A 16,453-nucleotide genomic window follows, 5' to 3' on the forward strand; every position below is an offset into this window, starting at 1 on the left:
TCAGGGGAAATTACAGGAGCAAAGAGGACCAGAAGCTGAAAGGAAACATGGGTGGCTCGAGTGGTGAGGGAGGGAAGGGATGGTGGAAGGGACCATTCTGAAGAGGTAGGCAGGTACCGGATTCAAGAGGCTTTAATGTTTGTGATGAGACGATTGGGTTGCACTCTGAAAGCAATGGATAGCCTGGACGGATATTACATAAGAGAGTAGTGTGATTTTTTTGGAACTTTAAAAGATTTCTCAGGCTGCAGGTCAGCAATTGTAGTTGGAAAGGTAGAAGCTAAATTAGGATGCTATGCCTGTCGTCCAGGTGAGGCTTGATGGAGGTCTGGCCAATAGAGTGGCAGAGGGGTTGGGAAGCTCTGTTACAGGGAAGCATATTGGAGCAAAGGGTTTCTATACCGTTAGTGTCTCCATCAGCAAGAGTGTGGGTCTAAGACTAGTAAGAATGTTCAGCTTGTATTGTTCCTGCTGCTTGAAAGAAACACCTAGAACACTAGAGCCAGTCAGATTCTGAGTCTCCTTGAACTTTATTATCCAAAGATCAGCCATATAGTTTGATGATTGGTCTTGATGGGAATATTATTGTGATCATCTCAGAGCCTAAAATATTGAGGGCTGGAGAGGCATGGTGGCACATCGTGGTACAGTCCTGTCTTACCTTGGGGTCCCCAAGAAAACAGAGTCTGAGAAACGGCTTATGGACCCCACAAACAGGAGCTAAATGAGAAGACCAGGCAAGGTCTTTACGGACTATGAAGCATTTGTATACACCCTATCCCATTTGGCCTTCATAGAGACCTGTGAGGCTTTGATTTAATTCTTTAGCAAGACTTAACATTCCCATTTTGTAGATGAGCAAACTGAGCCTCAGAGTTACCATGGAAACATCGGCAGAGGTGGGAGTAGAATCCACATCTCGTCTCCCAGCTAGTGCTCTTTGCTCTACATCTGCTACTTCCCCTAAATAACTTGAAGAAAAAGCCAGTGCAACAGAGAAACAAATTCTTATGAGTATGAATGCGACGTAAGGAAGAGGATGTCTGATTTTGCCGGGAAGTGAGCAATGGAGGAGGCCTCTTGAGGAAGCCATCTTGTTCGAATGAACCAGTGTTTGGTAAACAAGCCCTTAATCACACATTTCAGTATTGTCTACACTTAGAATAATGCAATCTTTCAACTCTTTTCCAGCCTGAGTAATCCCAGGCTCTTCGGTCTCTGCATATAATAACATCAGTTTCTCTTTCCCTGTCTATTCCCCAGTTTTTTTATAGCTTTCATGGGGAAGAATGCAGACACCACACAATGTGCTGAAAATGCTAATTACAATTTATTATTTAAGAAAAACAGGATCGGGCTTCCCTGGTGGCACAGTGGTTGGGGGTCCGCCTGCCGATGCAGGGGACACGGGGTCGTGCCGCGGAGCAGCTGGGCCCGTGGGCCGTGGCCGCTGAGCCTGTGCGTCCGGAGCCTGTGCTCCACAACGGGAGAGGCCACAACAGTAAGAGGCCCGCGTACCGCAAAAAAAAAAAAAAAAAGTAAAACGGGATCAATCCAGTGTGTAAAGAAACCCCAAGGCAGCAGTTGCCCCTAATTCTGGGCCCTGTCCCTTATCAGGTAGGTGATTTGCCTTGTGTGCTTAAGTCTACAAGTAGAGCCAAAGTCGAAATGGTAGTGATCGCAGAACCATCACCTATGCTCCCACATCTCATGAGAAATCACCTTTGGATTTTCTTACTCTCCTTGGCCATGACTCACCTGGCAAGGTGACCTGGAGGCACCGTGAGGGATCACACCTGAAGATTGCAGTGACATGGCCACCTGGTCTTCCCAGGCAAGAAAACAAAATTTGCCCCAAAGAGTAAAAATAGCTTTATTATAAAGAGCAGCCTAGATTCCATACTAGTTTACATAAAATGAAAACAAATCACTAGAAAACTTCATCCCTGAACTGTCATTTATAATTAGTCATGAGAGACCTCACTCTAGATCCTGACTCCTGTTTCTGAAGCCAACCTCCTCTACGGTTATTGCACATTTAAACCAGACATTAGTGCTTAGGATCCTCATTTAAACACTCTGGCAATATTAACCTTGCCCCACAGGAAGACAGCACTATATATTGTGAAGAACATGGTTTCTAAGCGATTGTAAACTCTACTGCATGTGTGTGCCTCACACTGGATAAATCTCTTACCCCTTTGAGCCTTGATTTCCTTCTCTGTAGAATAGAAATACAAAAGAAGTAGGTGAAGAGGGTCAAGCACATAGTAGGTGTTCAATAAATTTCTACTTCATATTATTAATAATAGCAGTAACATTAGAATCAAAAAGAAAAATTGCCTGTCCAGTGACCCACAAAATTTCCCCAAATAAACATTCTGGAATCCAGATTACTGTGTATCAACCAGGAGTTTACTGAACAAACACTTTCCCCGAGACCAAATATAAACCAGCTTCACTCTCCTCCCAGCAAACCTTCTAATTATCTCCACTGTTTACAGCATCCAGCCCCTCTGCTACCGAATTCTCCATTATTCTGACAGCCAACAAACTAGACCTATTAGAACCCAGCACAACTTTTGCCTAAGGCAGGAACTTTGTGAGACCACAAATCGTCTTGGTATTAAAAGTCGGTGCATAAGAACTGCCCTCAGCTTTTACTCTAAATTGCTAGTTTGAAGACATTCATTGCAGTATATTGTATTGCCACTATATTTTGCTTTAATAGACTTCATGGTGAAGTGTACAAGAAGAGTTTTAAAGCCCGAGGTAGCGCACAGCCGAATTTTTTTTCCTTTATGTATTTTTCCATCTTTTGTTTGTCACCTTATATTGTTTTGTTGCCTCACATATATAAAACAACCTGGCAATCACAGAACAATCCCCAGCAGTTAGTTGGAGGCACATATTGACTATACTATTAAAAGTTGAAACAATCAAGTTAAAGAATCTGTGGTGTATTTTTCTGCTACTTGCATGAGACTTTAATTTTAAAATGAATGGAAAATATATCCTCTGAAAGTAATAGAACTTTCATCGACCTTGGTTTATTTCTATGCTTTTGCATTGCCTGCCTAGGACAACCCTGTAGTTAAAGGGAGAAGTGGAAGAAAATATTTGCCCAGCATTTTTATCTGAAAGTGCCAAGGTGCTCTATGGCCATGATTCCTTGATTTCAGGTCAATTGATGGGCTGAGTAATGCTAACTCACCTTGCCTAACCTTCGTTTAGGGAGCATATATCACCCCTTTGTTCACCTTCATGATGCCATGGCAACAAGCCAGGTATCCTGTATCCATCACCCTATAGCACTAAGAATAGAGGCTAGTGAAGCCTACGTGTTCTGTCTTCATGGAGCATATGGTCTCATCTTCATGAACCATAGTCTCCTCTTTAAGTAGCATCAAGTCTCATGAGAGAGAAGCGGATTTAATAAATAACCATGCAAACTCATCTATAAATATAGATACCTTTCTCATCAGAGTTATGAAGGAAATGTATTATCAAAGGATCAATAATGTGAGGGTCATAGAAGGTCATGAAAAAATTGACTGAGATGAGGAGATGGGGGGTTGAAGAAGAGTCATGAAGGAAATGCATCAAGAGAGGAAATCACACATGAAAAGTCCCCAGGGCAGAAAGGATCTGTAACCATTGAGAAGCCAAGGTAAGAACTGCACTGGGGAGCAGAGGACCTCACCCCCAGTGAAGGAAGTGGGAGGTGAGGCTGGAATGGTAGACAAGGCTAGAGCAAGGGGACCCTGGAAGTAATGATAGAGGTGGGGTATTTTATTCCAAGGACAGTGGGAGGGCATTGAAAGGGTTTCAGCAGGGAAGTTACATGATCCACTTTTGGAAGAATTTGTCTTCCTCTGTCTTTTGTATGGAGAATGAGTTGAAGGAAAGCTGGAGTAGAAGTTGAGAAAACCGTCTTGAGAGAAATGGGTCCAGGTGAAAGAGAATAGTCACTAAATGAAGGGTTTGGAGAAAAGATACTTGGAAAAACAAAAGATTTCAAAGTGACTTCAGGACAGACTAGATATGATGCTGAAGGAGGAGTTTCTAGAAAGATGCCAAGATGTCTGGCTGAGTGATTAGGGGGTAGAAGAGCAACTGTTGAGACAGGAAGCCCTAGAAGGAGCAGATTTGAAAGAATATCAAGTGCTCAGTTTTAGACATTTTAAGAGTTTATTCCGAATGCAAGTAATCAGAATCCAACTCCAACTAAAGAGAGATCTACTAGGAGAGTACTGAGATCTCTCAAAGAATTCAAGGGAGGAAAAAGGGAACCAGGGCAGCCCAAAGATTCAGGCAGCAGGAATTCATTGACCTTCTAAGCTCTGACATTGATATAACTCAGTTCATCAGCTCCTAGTCTGTGTGTCTCTCAGTTGCAAGTGCCAAATATGGGAAGAAAGGATCTAATTGATCCAGGTTAGGACAGGAGCCCATTCTTCTCCAGTCAACAAGGATCAAAGAATAGGACCATATATCACAAATATGGCCACTCCACTCACACCAGTCAGAATAGCCATCCTTAAAAAGTCTACAAATAACAAATGCTGGAGAGGGTGTGAAGAAAAGGGAACCCTCCTACACTGTTGGTGGGAATGTAAGATGGTGCAGCTTCTATGGAAAACAGTATAGATGTTCCTCAAAAAACTAAAAATAGAATTACCATATGATCTAGCGATCCCATTCCTGGGCATATATCTTGACAAAACTATAATTTAAAAAGATACATGCACCCCTATGTTCATTGCAGCACGATATACAATAGCCAAGACATGGAAACAACTGGAATGTCCATCAACAGATGAATGGATAAAGATGTGGTACATATATACAATGGAATACTACTTAGCCATAAAAATTACTGAAATAATGTCATTTGCAGCAACATAGATACAGCTAGAGATTATCATACTAAGTGAAATAAGTCAGGAAGAGAAAGACATATACCATATGATATCACTTATATGTGGAATCTAAAATATGACACAAATGAACCTATTTACGAAAGAGAGACTGACTCACAGAACCTGTTTATGAAACAAAGATAGACAGACATAGAGAGCAGACTTCTTGTTGCCAAAGGGAGAGTGGGGGAATGATGGGCTGGGAATTTGGGGTTTGTAGATGCAAACTTTTACATAAAGAATGGATAAACAACAAAGTCCTACTGTATAACACAGGGAACTATACTCAATATCCTTAGATAAACCATAATGGAAAATAACATGAAAAGAATGTATATATATTTATAACTCTGTCACTTAGCTATATAGCAGAAATTAACACAACATTGGAAATCAACTATACTTCAATTTTAAAAAATTTAAACAAACAAATATGGCTACTCCATCTTCACCCATGCAGTTTGGCCACACTTCTCAGAAAAGGTTGTGAGTTGGAAAATGGGAAGACACCACACATGTCTCTTGTGTGTGTATGTGTATATACAAATCTATATCTATATCTGTATATATATTATATCTATACAATCTTATTTAACCTTTGCAAGAACTCTCTGAGGTGGATCCTTTCATAACCATGTTATGGAGAAGGTCACCACACCCAGAGAAGTTAATCAGCCTCCAAGGGTACACATTTAGTAGATGGTAGAGCCATGAGTTAAACCCACATTTGTCCACATCATCTTCAAATTCAGATGGATTCAGTCTACACTCACAGCTACTCAAGATGTACTTTCCCAGCCATGGCCTTCTTATGCAGGATGCTGAGCACCACAGAGGAGAAAAAAAGAGATTTGGTTAAGTTTAATTATGTTCTAGTTGATTCATCAGACTTTTGGAGTCTGAAATGTATGCCTTTCCACTGATGGGTAACATGATCATTAGAAGGACAAAAGTGCATTTGCCCAGAGTTAAACATAAAGTTTGTAAAACAGCATGACTGCTTCTATTTCCAAGCCTGGCCCAATAAGTCATCCACACTGTTGCTTTAGGAGACCAAAAGAAAGAGTGGATAATCCTTCTGAAGCTGTCATACAAATTGTTCACTGGTCTTTCCTTGAATCCGGTGATAGGTGGATGAGATTCGTCTTGACTGAAGTGGAAAGAATGGATATACCTCCATCAACATCCACGGGAAAAGACTGATTACACCTAATAAAATAGTCTCCATCACACATCACACTCCCCTTTGTATTAAATGGAGTTGTGAATGGCAGTGGAAAATATATTAGTTATATCACAAAGAATTCCCAGACATGTGTAGTATGTTGACCAAAGCTTTCTCTACTAAAATATAAACTTTACTAGAGCAGGAACTGACTTGTTCATTGTAGTATTCAGGGTCAAGACCAGTGTCTGGCACTACCCAAATGTCTAGTACATGTTTATGGAAGGAGGGAACAACTAAAATTGTCCAAAGAGATGTCAATCTAGATGTCATTCTGTGAAATTCTTTTTTTCAGAGTTTTCTGAGTTTATGACACCACAGTAAAGGCAACCTCCACTTATATAAAATCCAGTTGAAAAGCAGTAAATAGAAAGGCAATGAAGTTGAATACAGGAATAGACAATTTATCCAAAGAAAATATTACAATTGTTTGCTTCTAAAATTTTCTTAGTTCACTTTATCAGCTTTTATCCAACCCATCTACTGTCCTAATAGCATTTGTATACGGATGGGAGTTGGGAGAGGGTGGATAAATGCAAGCAAGCAAAAATAAACAAAAAACAGATGAATCTAGCCACTCCTAGAGCATTGACACATAAATGCTGATGGTCTCAAATCTCTCTCTCTCTCCTGAGATGCTAACCTATATTTCCAGTCAACCTGGATGTTCCTTGGGTACTTTAATCGAAAACAAAATTCATCATCTTGTGCCACACAATTTCGTATTCTAGTTTTTAATTAACCATATGCCCTCCTCTCCCCAAGGAACCTGAACTTGAAGTTCAGGTCATCATTGAGTGCCCCCTCCACCCCCACTTCTGATTAGAGGCTGAGTCTTCGCACACCTACTTCAGCCATCTCTCCACTCTTCACACCCCACTTGGCTGTCTTTGAAAAGCCCTCACTCTGGTCTAGAGCATCTCTTTTCTAGGTCCATTGCATTAGCCTCATATGGAATCCTCAGCCTTTGATCTCTATACGCTATCTACCTGCTACATCTTCACCAAAGTGTAATTTCACAACACAAATTAGAGTGTTCCCTTCATTAAACTAATTTTATGGTGTCACAATGCTTTTAGGTACACACTATTTATCCTGGCCTTTAAATTCTTCTATAATCTCCTATAACGTAGCACCAAACTAAATCTTTCCAGCCTGTCCTCGAACCTGCTTGCCTTCCATTTATTCATTTATGGGCCAACTAGTTTCTAGTGACTAGAGAGCGTCACTTACTGAGTTAGGGGTGAAGGCTCAGTCCCTGCCCTTGAGAAGAAGTTCAAAGTCTTGCGGAGAACCCCTTGAGCAAATAGGCCTGGCACCATGTAGTAAGGATGAAGATGGAATATCCAGAGCCTTTTCAAACCGATTGCTATTTCTCAAGTTTTGCTATTAGGGTTTTGTTTTGACTACACACCTCACTTCTCTGATTGCAAGTTCTCCTTATCCACCTACCACACCCAGAGGACTGTTCCTGGTCCTTCAGTAGCCAATCTAGTCTCCAATAGCTGAATTGATTCGAGCAACTTTTCCTTCTTTTTCAGCCTGAAATCAGATATTTAGGCGTCTGGGGAAGTTCAACTACTGGTTACCTAACTCAGCAAGCAACCTGCAAATACTTAAGTTGATACTGCAGAAAAAATAAATTTCCTAGAAATTGTTTCACTTGGAGCACTCATTTGATAAAAGGAAAAAAAAAATGAAATGAAATAAAAATATTGATTCCCAGGTTTTATCCCAGACCTGCTAAATCACAATTTCCTGGAGAAAGCCCTGATAAGGGTATATTTAACAAGTTCACTAGGGGAAGTTTGAGAAATGTTATTTTGAGTCAGTGGTTCTCAAACTGAGGCTCCCTGGCCAGCTAATGATGACCAGGTGATGCTGATGCTTATCTACCAGGAACCACACTCAGAGAAACTCTCTTTTAGGCCGAAATTCTCTTTGGCAGACACTCCCCGGCAGTGTCATGAGACAGTACTGTCACAACAACTTCATGGAAGAGTCAGTACAGTGAATATGAAACCAAGGCTGAGTGAGGCTACTTGATTTACAGACATGGACACAGCTGAATCACAGTTGGTAAGACAGAGGTATTGACATAACTGCTGCTCTTCCTGTACATCCATCAAACAGCATGTGTGAAATACCCCAACAGTGCAGGAAACAGGAAACCTTCCACAAATGCCTCATGAGGACAGATCAAGAAGACAGCCATCTATAAACCAGGAAGAGAGCTCTCACCAAAACCCAACAAAGTGACACAATGATCGTGGACTTCCGGCCTCCAGAACTGAAGTGGACATGATTTCTGTATCCATCAGCCAAAGGACACATGATCTTGACCACCCTCCACTTTTTCCTTCAGAATTCACAGCCCACCACCTCTGAGGAATAAAACAGGGGAAGTAGAGCCGACCAGCAAGCTACACTGTGTTGACAGAGCTTTTCATATGCAGTTCTCCTACTGCAGGCTAGGTACAGACACTCCTCTGGAAGGGAAGATGGTGAACAAGAAACCAGCAAAGAACAGATTCCTCTCCTTCCTATCCCTGTCCCTGTCTCTATCATCACCTGGGAAAGGGTTAAAAAATGTACATTCTCAGGCTTCACTCGATTTGCTGAATCAGAAACTCCTGGAGGTGGAGGGGTTGTGGCCCAGCCACCCATGTTTAACTGGCCTTCCCAGAGATGCTGCCACATACTCAGGTATGAAATCCACTCCTCCAAATGAGTCCCTAGGAGTAGAAAATTAAATGTTAGCCTGATAAATTAAATGATATCTGTGTTGCCTGAAAGCATAAATACATCCTCATAAGGACCTCCTTTTTTGCCACAGTGTGGCTAAGGCTAAACTGATCAACAGAAACAGAAATTTCAGAAAGGTCATATAGTCATTTGGGCCTAAAATCAGAATTTTCTATTACATTACATCTGGATATTTCAGGGTGTAGCTAAAAACAAATTTTGAAAGTAATTGATCCAGGGAATCTTTGCTGCTACAGCCTGAAATACCCATATAATTGAAGGCTTTTGTTTGTTGTTGTTGTTTATTTTCTTTCAGTTTCTTGGTATTGTTTCCTTTTTCAGTTCATTGTATGTATTCAGTCACAAGATGAAAATCTCTTTATATCTTCAATGGTCCAAAATATACAATAACTTTGACCCCAATTTATAAAATAGAAAAGAGATTCTGATGTAGCCCTGCCCATAGCCTTCTTCAACGACCCCGAGGCCCCTATAGGCATCTGTATGAAACCCCACAACTATGGAAAAAGCAATTGACACTCCAGTCCTAGAGAATATTGCCTTCTTAATTCTCATAGTCACAGACAACTGATGAGAGAAAACAGGAACTGAAGCACTGAAACACTCAGTACCAGCCAAACAGAGATTGTTTTAGTTTTGGCTCAGTTGAGGCCACTAGATGATGTTTGAAAAGATCAACGTATTTAATAGGTTCATAAAGATTTGGAACTTAACAAAAAAAGAAAGGGGTGGAGGGAGAAAGGAAGAAAGCAAAGAGGAAGAAAGCAAGCAACTCTGAACCACCCCACAGTCTCAGTGGTTTTACTTTTCATCTTGAGATGCCTGGAAGCACTGACTTTTGTTGTCACTCTGGGTCCAGGGCGAGCCTTCTTTTCCCACGCTGACCTCTGCCATTTTTGGAGGTGGTTTACATAGCAGAGCACAGGGTTACAGCTCTTCTGCAAACTTCTTCACAGCAGAAAGGGCAAACAAGTTTTCACATCACTTCCTGTTTCCCAACAGAGCTGTGGGTCTTCCCCCTCCCCCATGTTTTTGTTTATCTGCTCATTCTCAAGGAGAAAAAAAAAAAACCTGGATATGGTTCAAAAAGAAAAATAACTTAATTAGAAGCAGGGAATAATCAGAAACTTACATGGGGTGAAATATGTACTTCATCTTTTTTTCTCTCTGCCATGTACTTGAGAAGTGTGCATATATTCTGTCCGTTTTTGTAAGTAGTGAGTGCAAAAGTCACATACGTATTGCCTTTTATTCATGTGTTTTAAGTTCATTTTTTTTTAGAAGTCATATGCCCCGGAGAGGTTTAACTCTGGGGTTATTGTGTGGAGAAGGGTATTTGGGATTAAGACTTTTCAGATGAGGCTAAGGCCTTTTGGCTGACCTCTGACATGACCTTTAGCTGCAACCACCTCCAGAGAAGGATATTAGGCTTATTCATCTTTATGGCCCCTGCACCCATCATCACAGCGCTGGGTACAAAGTTGACACTCAGAAAGGTTAGTGAGTCAATGTGGGTTGGATGTCATAACCAGAAATTTTCATTTGCCATCTGTGAAGATAATAACAATAATACAGAAAATCGTGTCATTCGTAATTTCTTAAAGCCCTACGAAATTAATTCCAGAAAGATTGTCAATGGCTCCTTGAAAGAATAAGAAGCAAGATGTAGAATTTTAAACTCTGACCTTTTCAACACAAACTTTCTCCTCCTTTACATATGTATATATTCCCAACAAATGTAAAATGTTATGTTTCAGACAAGAAGGCATTATGCCAAAACAACCAGCCAATGATAGAAAATGAAAACAGACTCCTGGAAACAACCAGGTGGCTGACTATATTATTTTAATTTGCCAACAAGTGATGAGAAAATTCTAAGTCTAGAAGATGCCCTCCCTCTCAGATAATAACCTAGAAATAAAAATGTCTCCTGACACAGTCTCTGTAATCTTTAATATGGCCATGAATGCATCCTTTAATATGGAACTATTTAGATCCTTAAAGCTGGAAGAATTTTATATGAAGAGGCTTTTTGTCCTTAAGAACAAACAGGTAGGTAGAATCCCCTACCATCCCTATCCTCAGATATTAAAATCCAAGGCAACTATGAATTCCTTTCCATATCCCAACAACGCATTCGTTGACAATCTCTTTTCTCCCAGGACAGACGAGTGTGTTCAAAATTCCACCGAGATAGTTTGCCAATATACACCCTTGGTGAAGCAGTTTGTGAATAATGCAAATCATTCACATGTAATTAACAAGAGTGCGATTGTTTCTTTACGCAACTGAGAGGGGAGATGGACCCTCACTTTACCGAAACATGACCTTAACGATGTCGTTCATTTAAGTATTATTGGAATGAGTGATGGGCTCACAGCAGAATATTTTTGCTCACACTTCCCTGGATACTGATTGGAATTCCATCTAAACTTCTTTAGAAGATAAAATGGGACCAGAACTGTATTATAAGAGTTCTCAGATCAACTCCTGATATTTTGCCCTTGTCAACCAAGGAATATAAAAAGAGATCTTCTTAGATTCATTCCATCTGCAAGTAGAATCTGGAAGTGGGGGAAGGAAATATTTAGGGGGATGAGAGTCAAATTTGGGTTTAAAAGAACGTGAAAAAATTTGATTTTATTTTTGTGAATCTGGGATTTCTGCAGCACGGATCGGACACCCTCTTACTGGCTGCGTTAAACAGTCTGCAGAAGACAGACGCTGCAGCAAAACCTGAGGCAAAACCTCCGATGGGATGTGGAAGAGTAAGAGTCAGAGAAAAGGGAAAGGCGAGCAGTAGAGGGTCAGAGAGACAGAAAGGAGGGTGGCCCTGGGAGAAGACATGAAAAATTAGAACAGGAGCTCAGAGCACTCAGGAGAGCCAGGGAAATGACAGCTGAAATTAGAACAGGAGCTGAGAGGAGCGGGCAGAAGGGGACGGCAGGAACCAAGAAATTTAAGGAGGGGAGAAAAAAACGGAGAGAAGTGGACAGAAAAAAGAAAGCTCATCTGCACTAAGAAGACCCGGGACGCGTGTGTGTCCAGTAGACAAGCCCAGTACAGGTCAAAACAAATTATTTGTTATTCTGAAATGACTCTGAAAGGGGGAATGGAACATGCCCCAACAATCAATTAAATTTTATGCCTGCTGCACCTTTCAAAAGCCTCAAGAAGACATTGATTCAAGTAAGTGTCACATTTTTAAATGACCTTTGATTATTCACTTTAACAGTTCTGGAGCAGAAGTTTGCACCCTGAGTTGGGGACCAGTGAACACGGAGGGGTGGTTTCTAAGTTGTTGTTGTGTGGCTGTGAAGATGGGGGAAGGGATGCTCCAGCAGGAGGAAGTGCTCTTTCCCATCTAACTGAAGCACACATATAGAAGCTGGCCGGGGTTGGGGGGAGTCTTATGTTTTTCATTATATAGATTATATAGCAGGCATTCTTAGACAGTCAAGAGGCATTGTGCTTTCTGGCTGGATTGGCAAAGTGGTTTGGGGTACTTTATAAGTTGTATTTTGTGGCTGGTTTTACAAGAGGAAAATATCTGATTCCAATGGAATGTTTTGGGAAACCTGATGGTGGGTTTCCCAGATGAGGCGTTTGCAGAATTGGCCAATCCGTACTCTGGCATTGCAGAGTTTTTTACTGACGTAAACGTCTCTCTGGCAGTCAGACACTCATACCAGGTCAAATTGGTTATACCAGGCAAAGCTTTGTGTCTGCGACTGAATGAATAAGATTGCAAGCTGGGACACATGATATAGTCGTGCTCTGTATTTCTCTATACCTAAATGCCAAAATTAGAGTGTAGGTTTTAGGCCTAGAATCTATTCTCCAATGTATCGGAAATCTCCATGTACTGCTGATTGGTTTTTTTAAAGGTAATCTACCACCCTGTCTGCTCCATGCTTGAATTAAATGCTACCTTCCCAGGATCTGGTGCCAGCCATGGTTCTTCTTTGGTCTGATTCTGAGCCTTTGGTTCTGGTGACCCGTTTTTATCTTCTAACTCTGATTGATTTGCTGGCTTTAGCTTCTTGATATCCCCTGATCTGGGAATCAGCTAGTCCTGAGGAACCCGATCCCCATGCCCCATCCCACCCAGGGAGAGTACCCCAGTCAATATCCCACCATGTTATTGGTGATATATAATATCTGGAGTTGAGGTTAAAAGTCCAGGCTGGAGGTATGATTTTGGAGTCATCAGTACTTAGGTGATATTTAAAACCAAAGTCAGGATGGAATCACTTAGGAAGTTAAAATTAGATAGAGATGAGAAGTCAAAAAAACAGTTCCTGGGACATTCTAATGTTTTAAAGCCAGAAGGATGAGTAGGTATCAGTAACAAGATGGACGTGGTGTCCAGTGATGTGGGGAGAGAGAACCAAAAGAAAGTGGTGTTCTGGAAGCCAAAAGAAGCAAGATTTTTTGAGAAGAGGGAATGATCAAATGTGTAGACTGAGAACTGAAATGACTCAGGAATTTAGCCACATGGAAGGCATTGTTGACCTCCATGAGAGCTGTTTCAGTGAAGAGGTAAAGTGTGAGAAACTGATTTGACTGAATTCCAGAAAGAGGAGGACAAGATGAATTGGAGGTAGCAAGTACAGGCAGAGAGATGAAGCAGGACCTGAAGAAAGATGTGGAGTCACAGGAGGGTGAGAAATTAGAGCATTCAAGTACAAACAAGGTGAAATGGGGTGGTAGGAAAGAGGAGGAAATTGTCAGAACGAGGTTCTTGAGCAGGCAGGAAGGGATGGGACGATGCACCCCAGAGGTTGGCTTGACGGAGGAGTTTAGACCAATCATTCATAGGAACAAAGGAAAAACAGATAGACTACAATCAATACAGACACAGAGGAAAATGTATGGAAGTTCTCCTCTGATTGCTCTATTTCTTTCTCATTAATTTAGTAAGTTCATAAGCAGAGACTGAGGATGGTGGAGGAGATGGTAACAGTTAAGGTAAAATGACATGAACCAAGATTGTGAAGAAGGGAAAAGAGGGGAAATTGTAGAAATTGCACTGGCTATTACTCCCTCCTTTTCACAGCTAGGATTCTCCAGTGGGCATCTCCTGGTACTCACACTGGCTTCATCGGGCCCCTCATCCTAGATCACAGAATTTACGGCTGTATCTTCTGTCACTTCCTCATGATCTCTGCACACTTTTCCCATTGTTCTCAACATACCTACAGCAAACCACTTCACACCATGGACCACTCCAGACTTCTTAAAATGCTTCCATTATTTTTGTGACCATGCGACAACTGGGATGTCTTCCCACCACTATTTTCCATATCCTTCACTAAGTTTTCATCTTCCTCCTCTCCACTCCAAGAGTCTGCCTGTCCTCTCCAACCTCCTTCAAGAAGAAACCCTGTTCATTCCCAGAGTTAGCCACACCCCTATAATCAATGCTCCCAAGCCAGTATCTCCAGTCAGACCCTTCCTGCCTTCTCACTCTCCACTTCAAACTACCTGGTAAACATTTTTGATAAACCACTCTGCCAAATTATGCTGTTGCTGGCTCAAACCAAGATATTTTGAGCCATATTTCTCACCTTCTTCCCCAAATCATTTTCTCATCCTTATTTGTCTGTTGTTATTAATAGCATCGTGAGTTCTTCAGATCTGTAGGTTGTAAATTAGAAGTTATTCTGATCTTTCCTCTTCCTCTCATCTTCACATCCCATCAGCTCCCCAATGGGCAGAGCCGTTGTCTTCACAGCCTACACCTCTCAAGGAGTCTCACACAGGGTTTTTCAATATAAGAGATTCTTGGTTAATATGTTAAGTAGATACTCATGTAATATTTATATAACCTGACTGTTGCTTGTACTGTGCTGTCATACCTTCTCTTCTTTCACTGCTACCAGTGCGTTATCTCCCGCACAGTTCACTTTGAATCTACCAGTATTGGCACAGCACATTGGCTGACCTAAAAGAAAGGCCATCCCAATTTGTCACAGATCAGAAGAGGTGCAGGAAATAGAGTGACTAAATTTTATAGAACTTAGTGTCTATTCAGAAAACATCCTTCATGGCTTTGCAAATAGGCAAAAATGTCAAGTCAGCTCTCCTCTGAAGCCATTTGGAGACATTTGCAACAATGAATGCATGATTAAGTTTATTGTTTAGTAAACAGTTTGCAGACATTAGCCAGAAAAGAGTTATGGTGGCAGTTTACAAATAATTGCAATTGAATTAGGCAGACTGCAATGCAAAAGCAGTGCAAATAACTCGCCAATTCCATAAAATGTTTTGCAAACAGATTCTGGGAGAAAACAGAATGAGAAAAGCAGAAAATCCAGAAAGGGATGTTTTCTGAGTCTGCCCCGTAGATAGTGAGAGAGGATGCCCTCGTATTTTACCGCGAGACTGAAGTGCTAGTGAAAGGTGTTTATTCCTGCTTTGCCTCAGAGACAGAACTTGGCACAGACTTCAGAGGAGGAAAAGGGGGCATGACTCAGTGATTTGGCAGTTAAGAAATTCAATCGAACAAAAGTGGAAGAATAATTTTAAAATAGAGTATATGTGTTTGGACTGAGGGGGATTGTGGTGGGGAGTCCTGACTTGTGGAAATGAATTAGTCATGGCAAGTGCAATCCATGTCCAAGAGACACCTTTGCCCAAGGTCAAGCAGCCATTATATATCTGGAATAAGCTTAACCAAAGATGTTTATTTTATCAAATATGTATAACATATATATTCATATTTTATTAAACACATTATATAACATATGTATTTAATTAACTGATATATATAGTTATGTATATATAGTATATATATAATACAGCATATGTAACTATATTATATGAATATGCATATGAATATTACATATCGTATGCATTTAATAATATGCATACATAATAAATACATGACATTTAATAATATATAATGATAAATAAATATAATATTTAATGATATATATCATGTCAATATCAAGGTATCCTCTCCTATGCCAATGGGGCAAAAAGCATTATATTTGTTAGCCATGTTGTGTTTGCCTCCACCGAGCTGTTTTATTCATTTCTTGCCACTGACTCATGAATTGAAGATACAAATGCAACTATAGACACATTGGAATGAACCTAGAAATCAAATGAACAAAAACTTACACAATGCTTAAACTATACAGTTACTCACTGGAACTGCTTAGATAAGTATTCTTCGGCCACTTTAAGTTTGCTTTTATGTTTTTAAAAAACCACAGAACATTCATAAATAGTGTGAACATGATTTAGTGAGAGATTTTCTGGGTAAGAAGTACCCAGGGGGCTCTCGTGGTTAAAGGTTGGGCTTTTGTTTCAGAATGCATCCTGGACATGTGGTTTTCCTCTGCTAACCACACCCTTTATCATATGCTATTGATTTTGTAACTATCCAACAAGATTCTCAGATCCATGCATTTTGGGAAGAATAGATATCTAAAATAAACTCACGAGTCCAATCCTACATACGTAGTGATGGGACAATTGGTTGACATAATGACTCCTGTTCCTTCTGAAAGAATCCAGGATCAATCACACA

The sequence above is a fragment of the Delphinapterus leucas genome, chromosome 2 (assembly GCF_059928025.1).
Source record: "Delphinapterus leucas isolate spDelLeu-1000000601 "Yukka" chromosome 2, BTC_Dleu_Yukka2, whole genome shotgun sequence".
Classification (NCBI taxonomy): domain Eukaryota; kingdom Metazoa; phylum Chordata; class Mammalia; order Artiodactyla; family Monodontidae; genus Delphinapterus; species Delphinapterus leucas.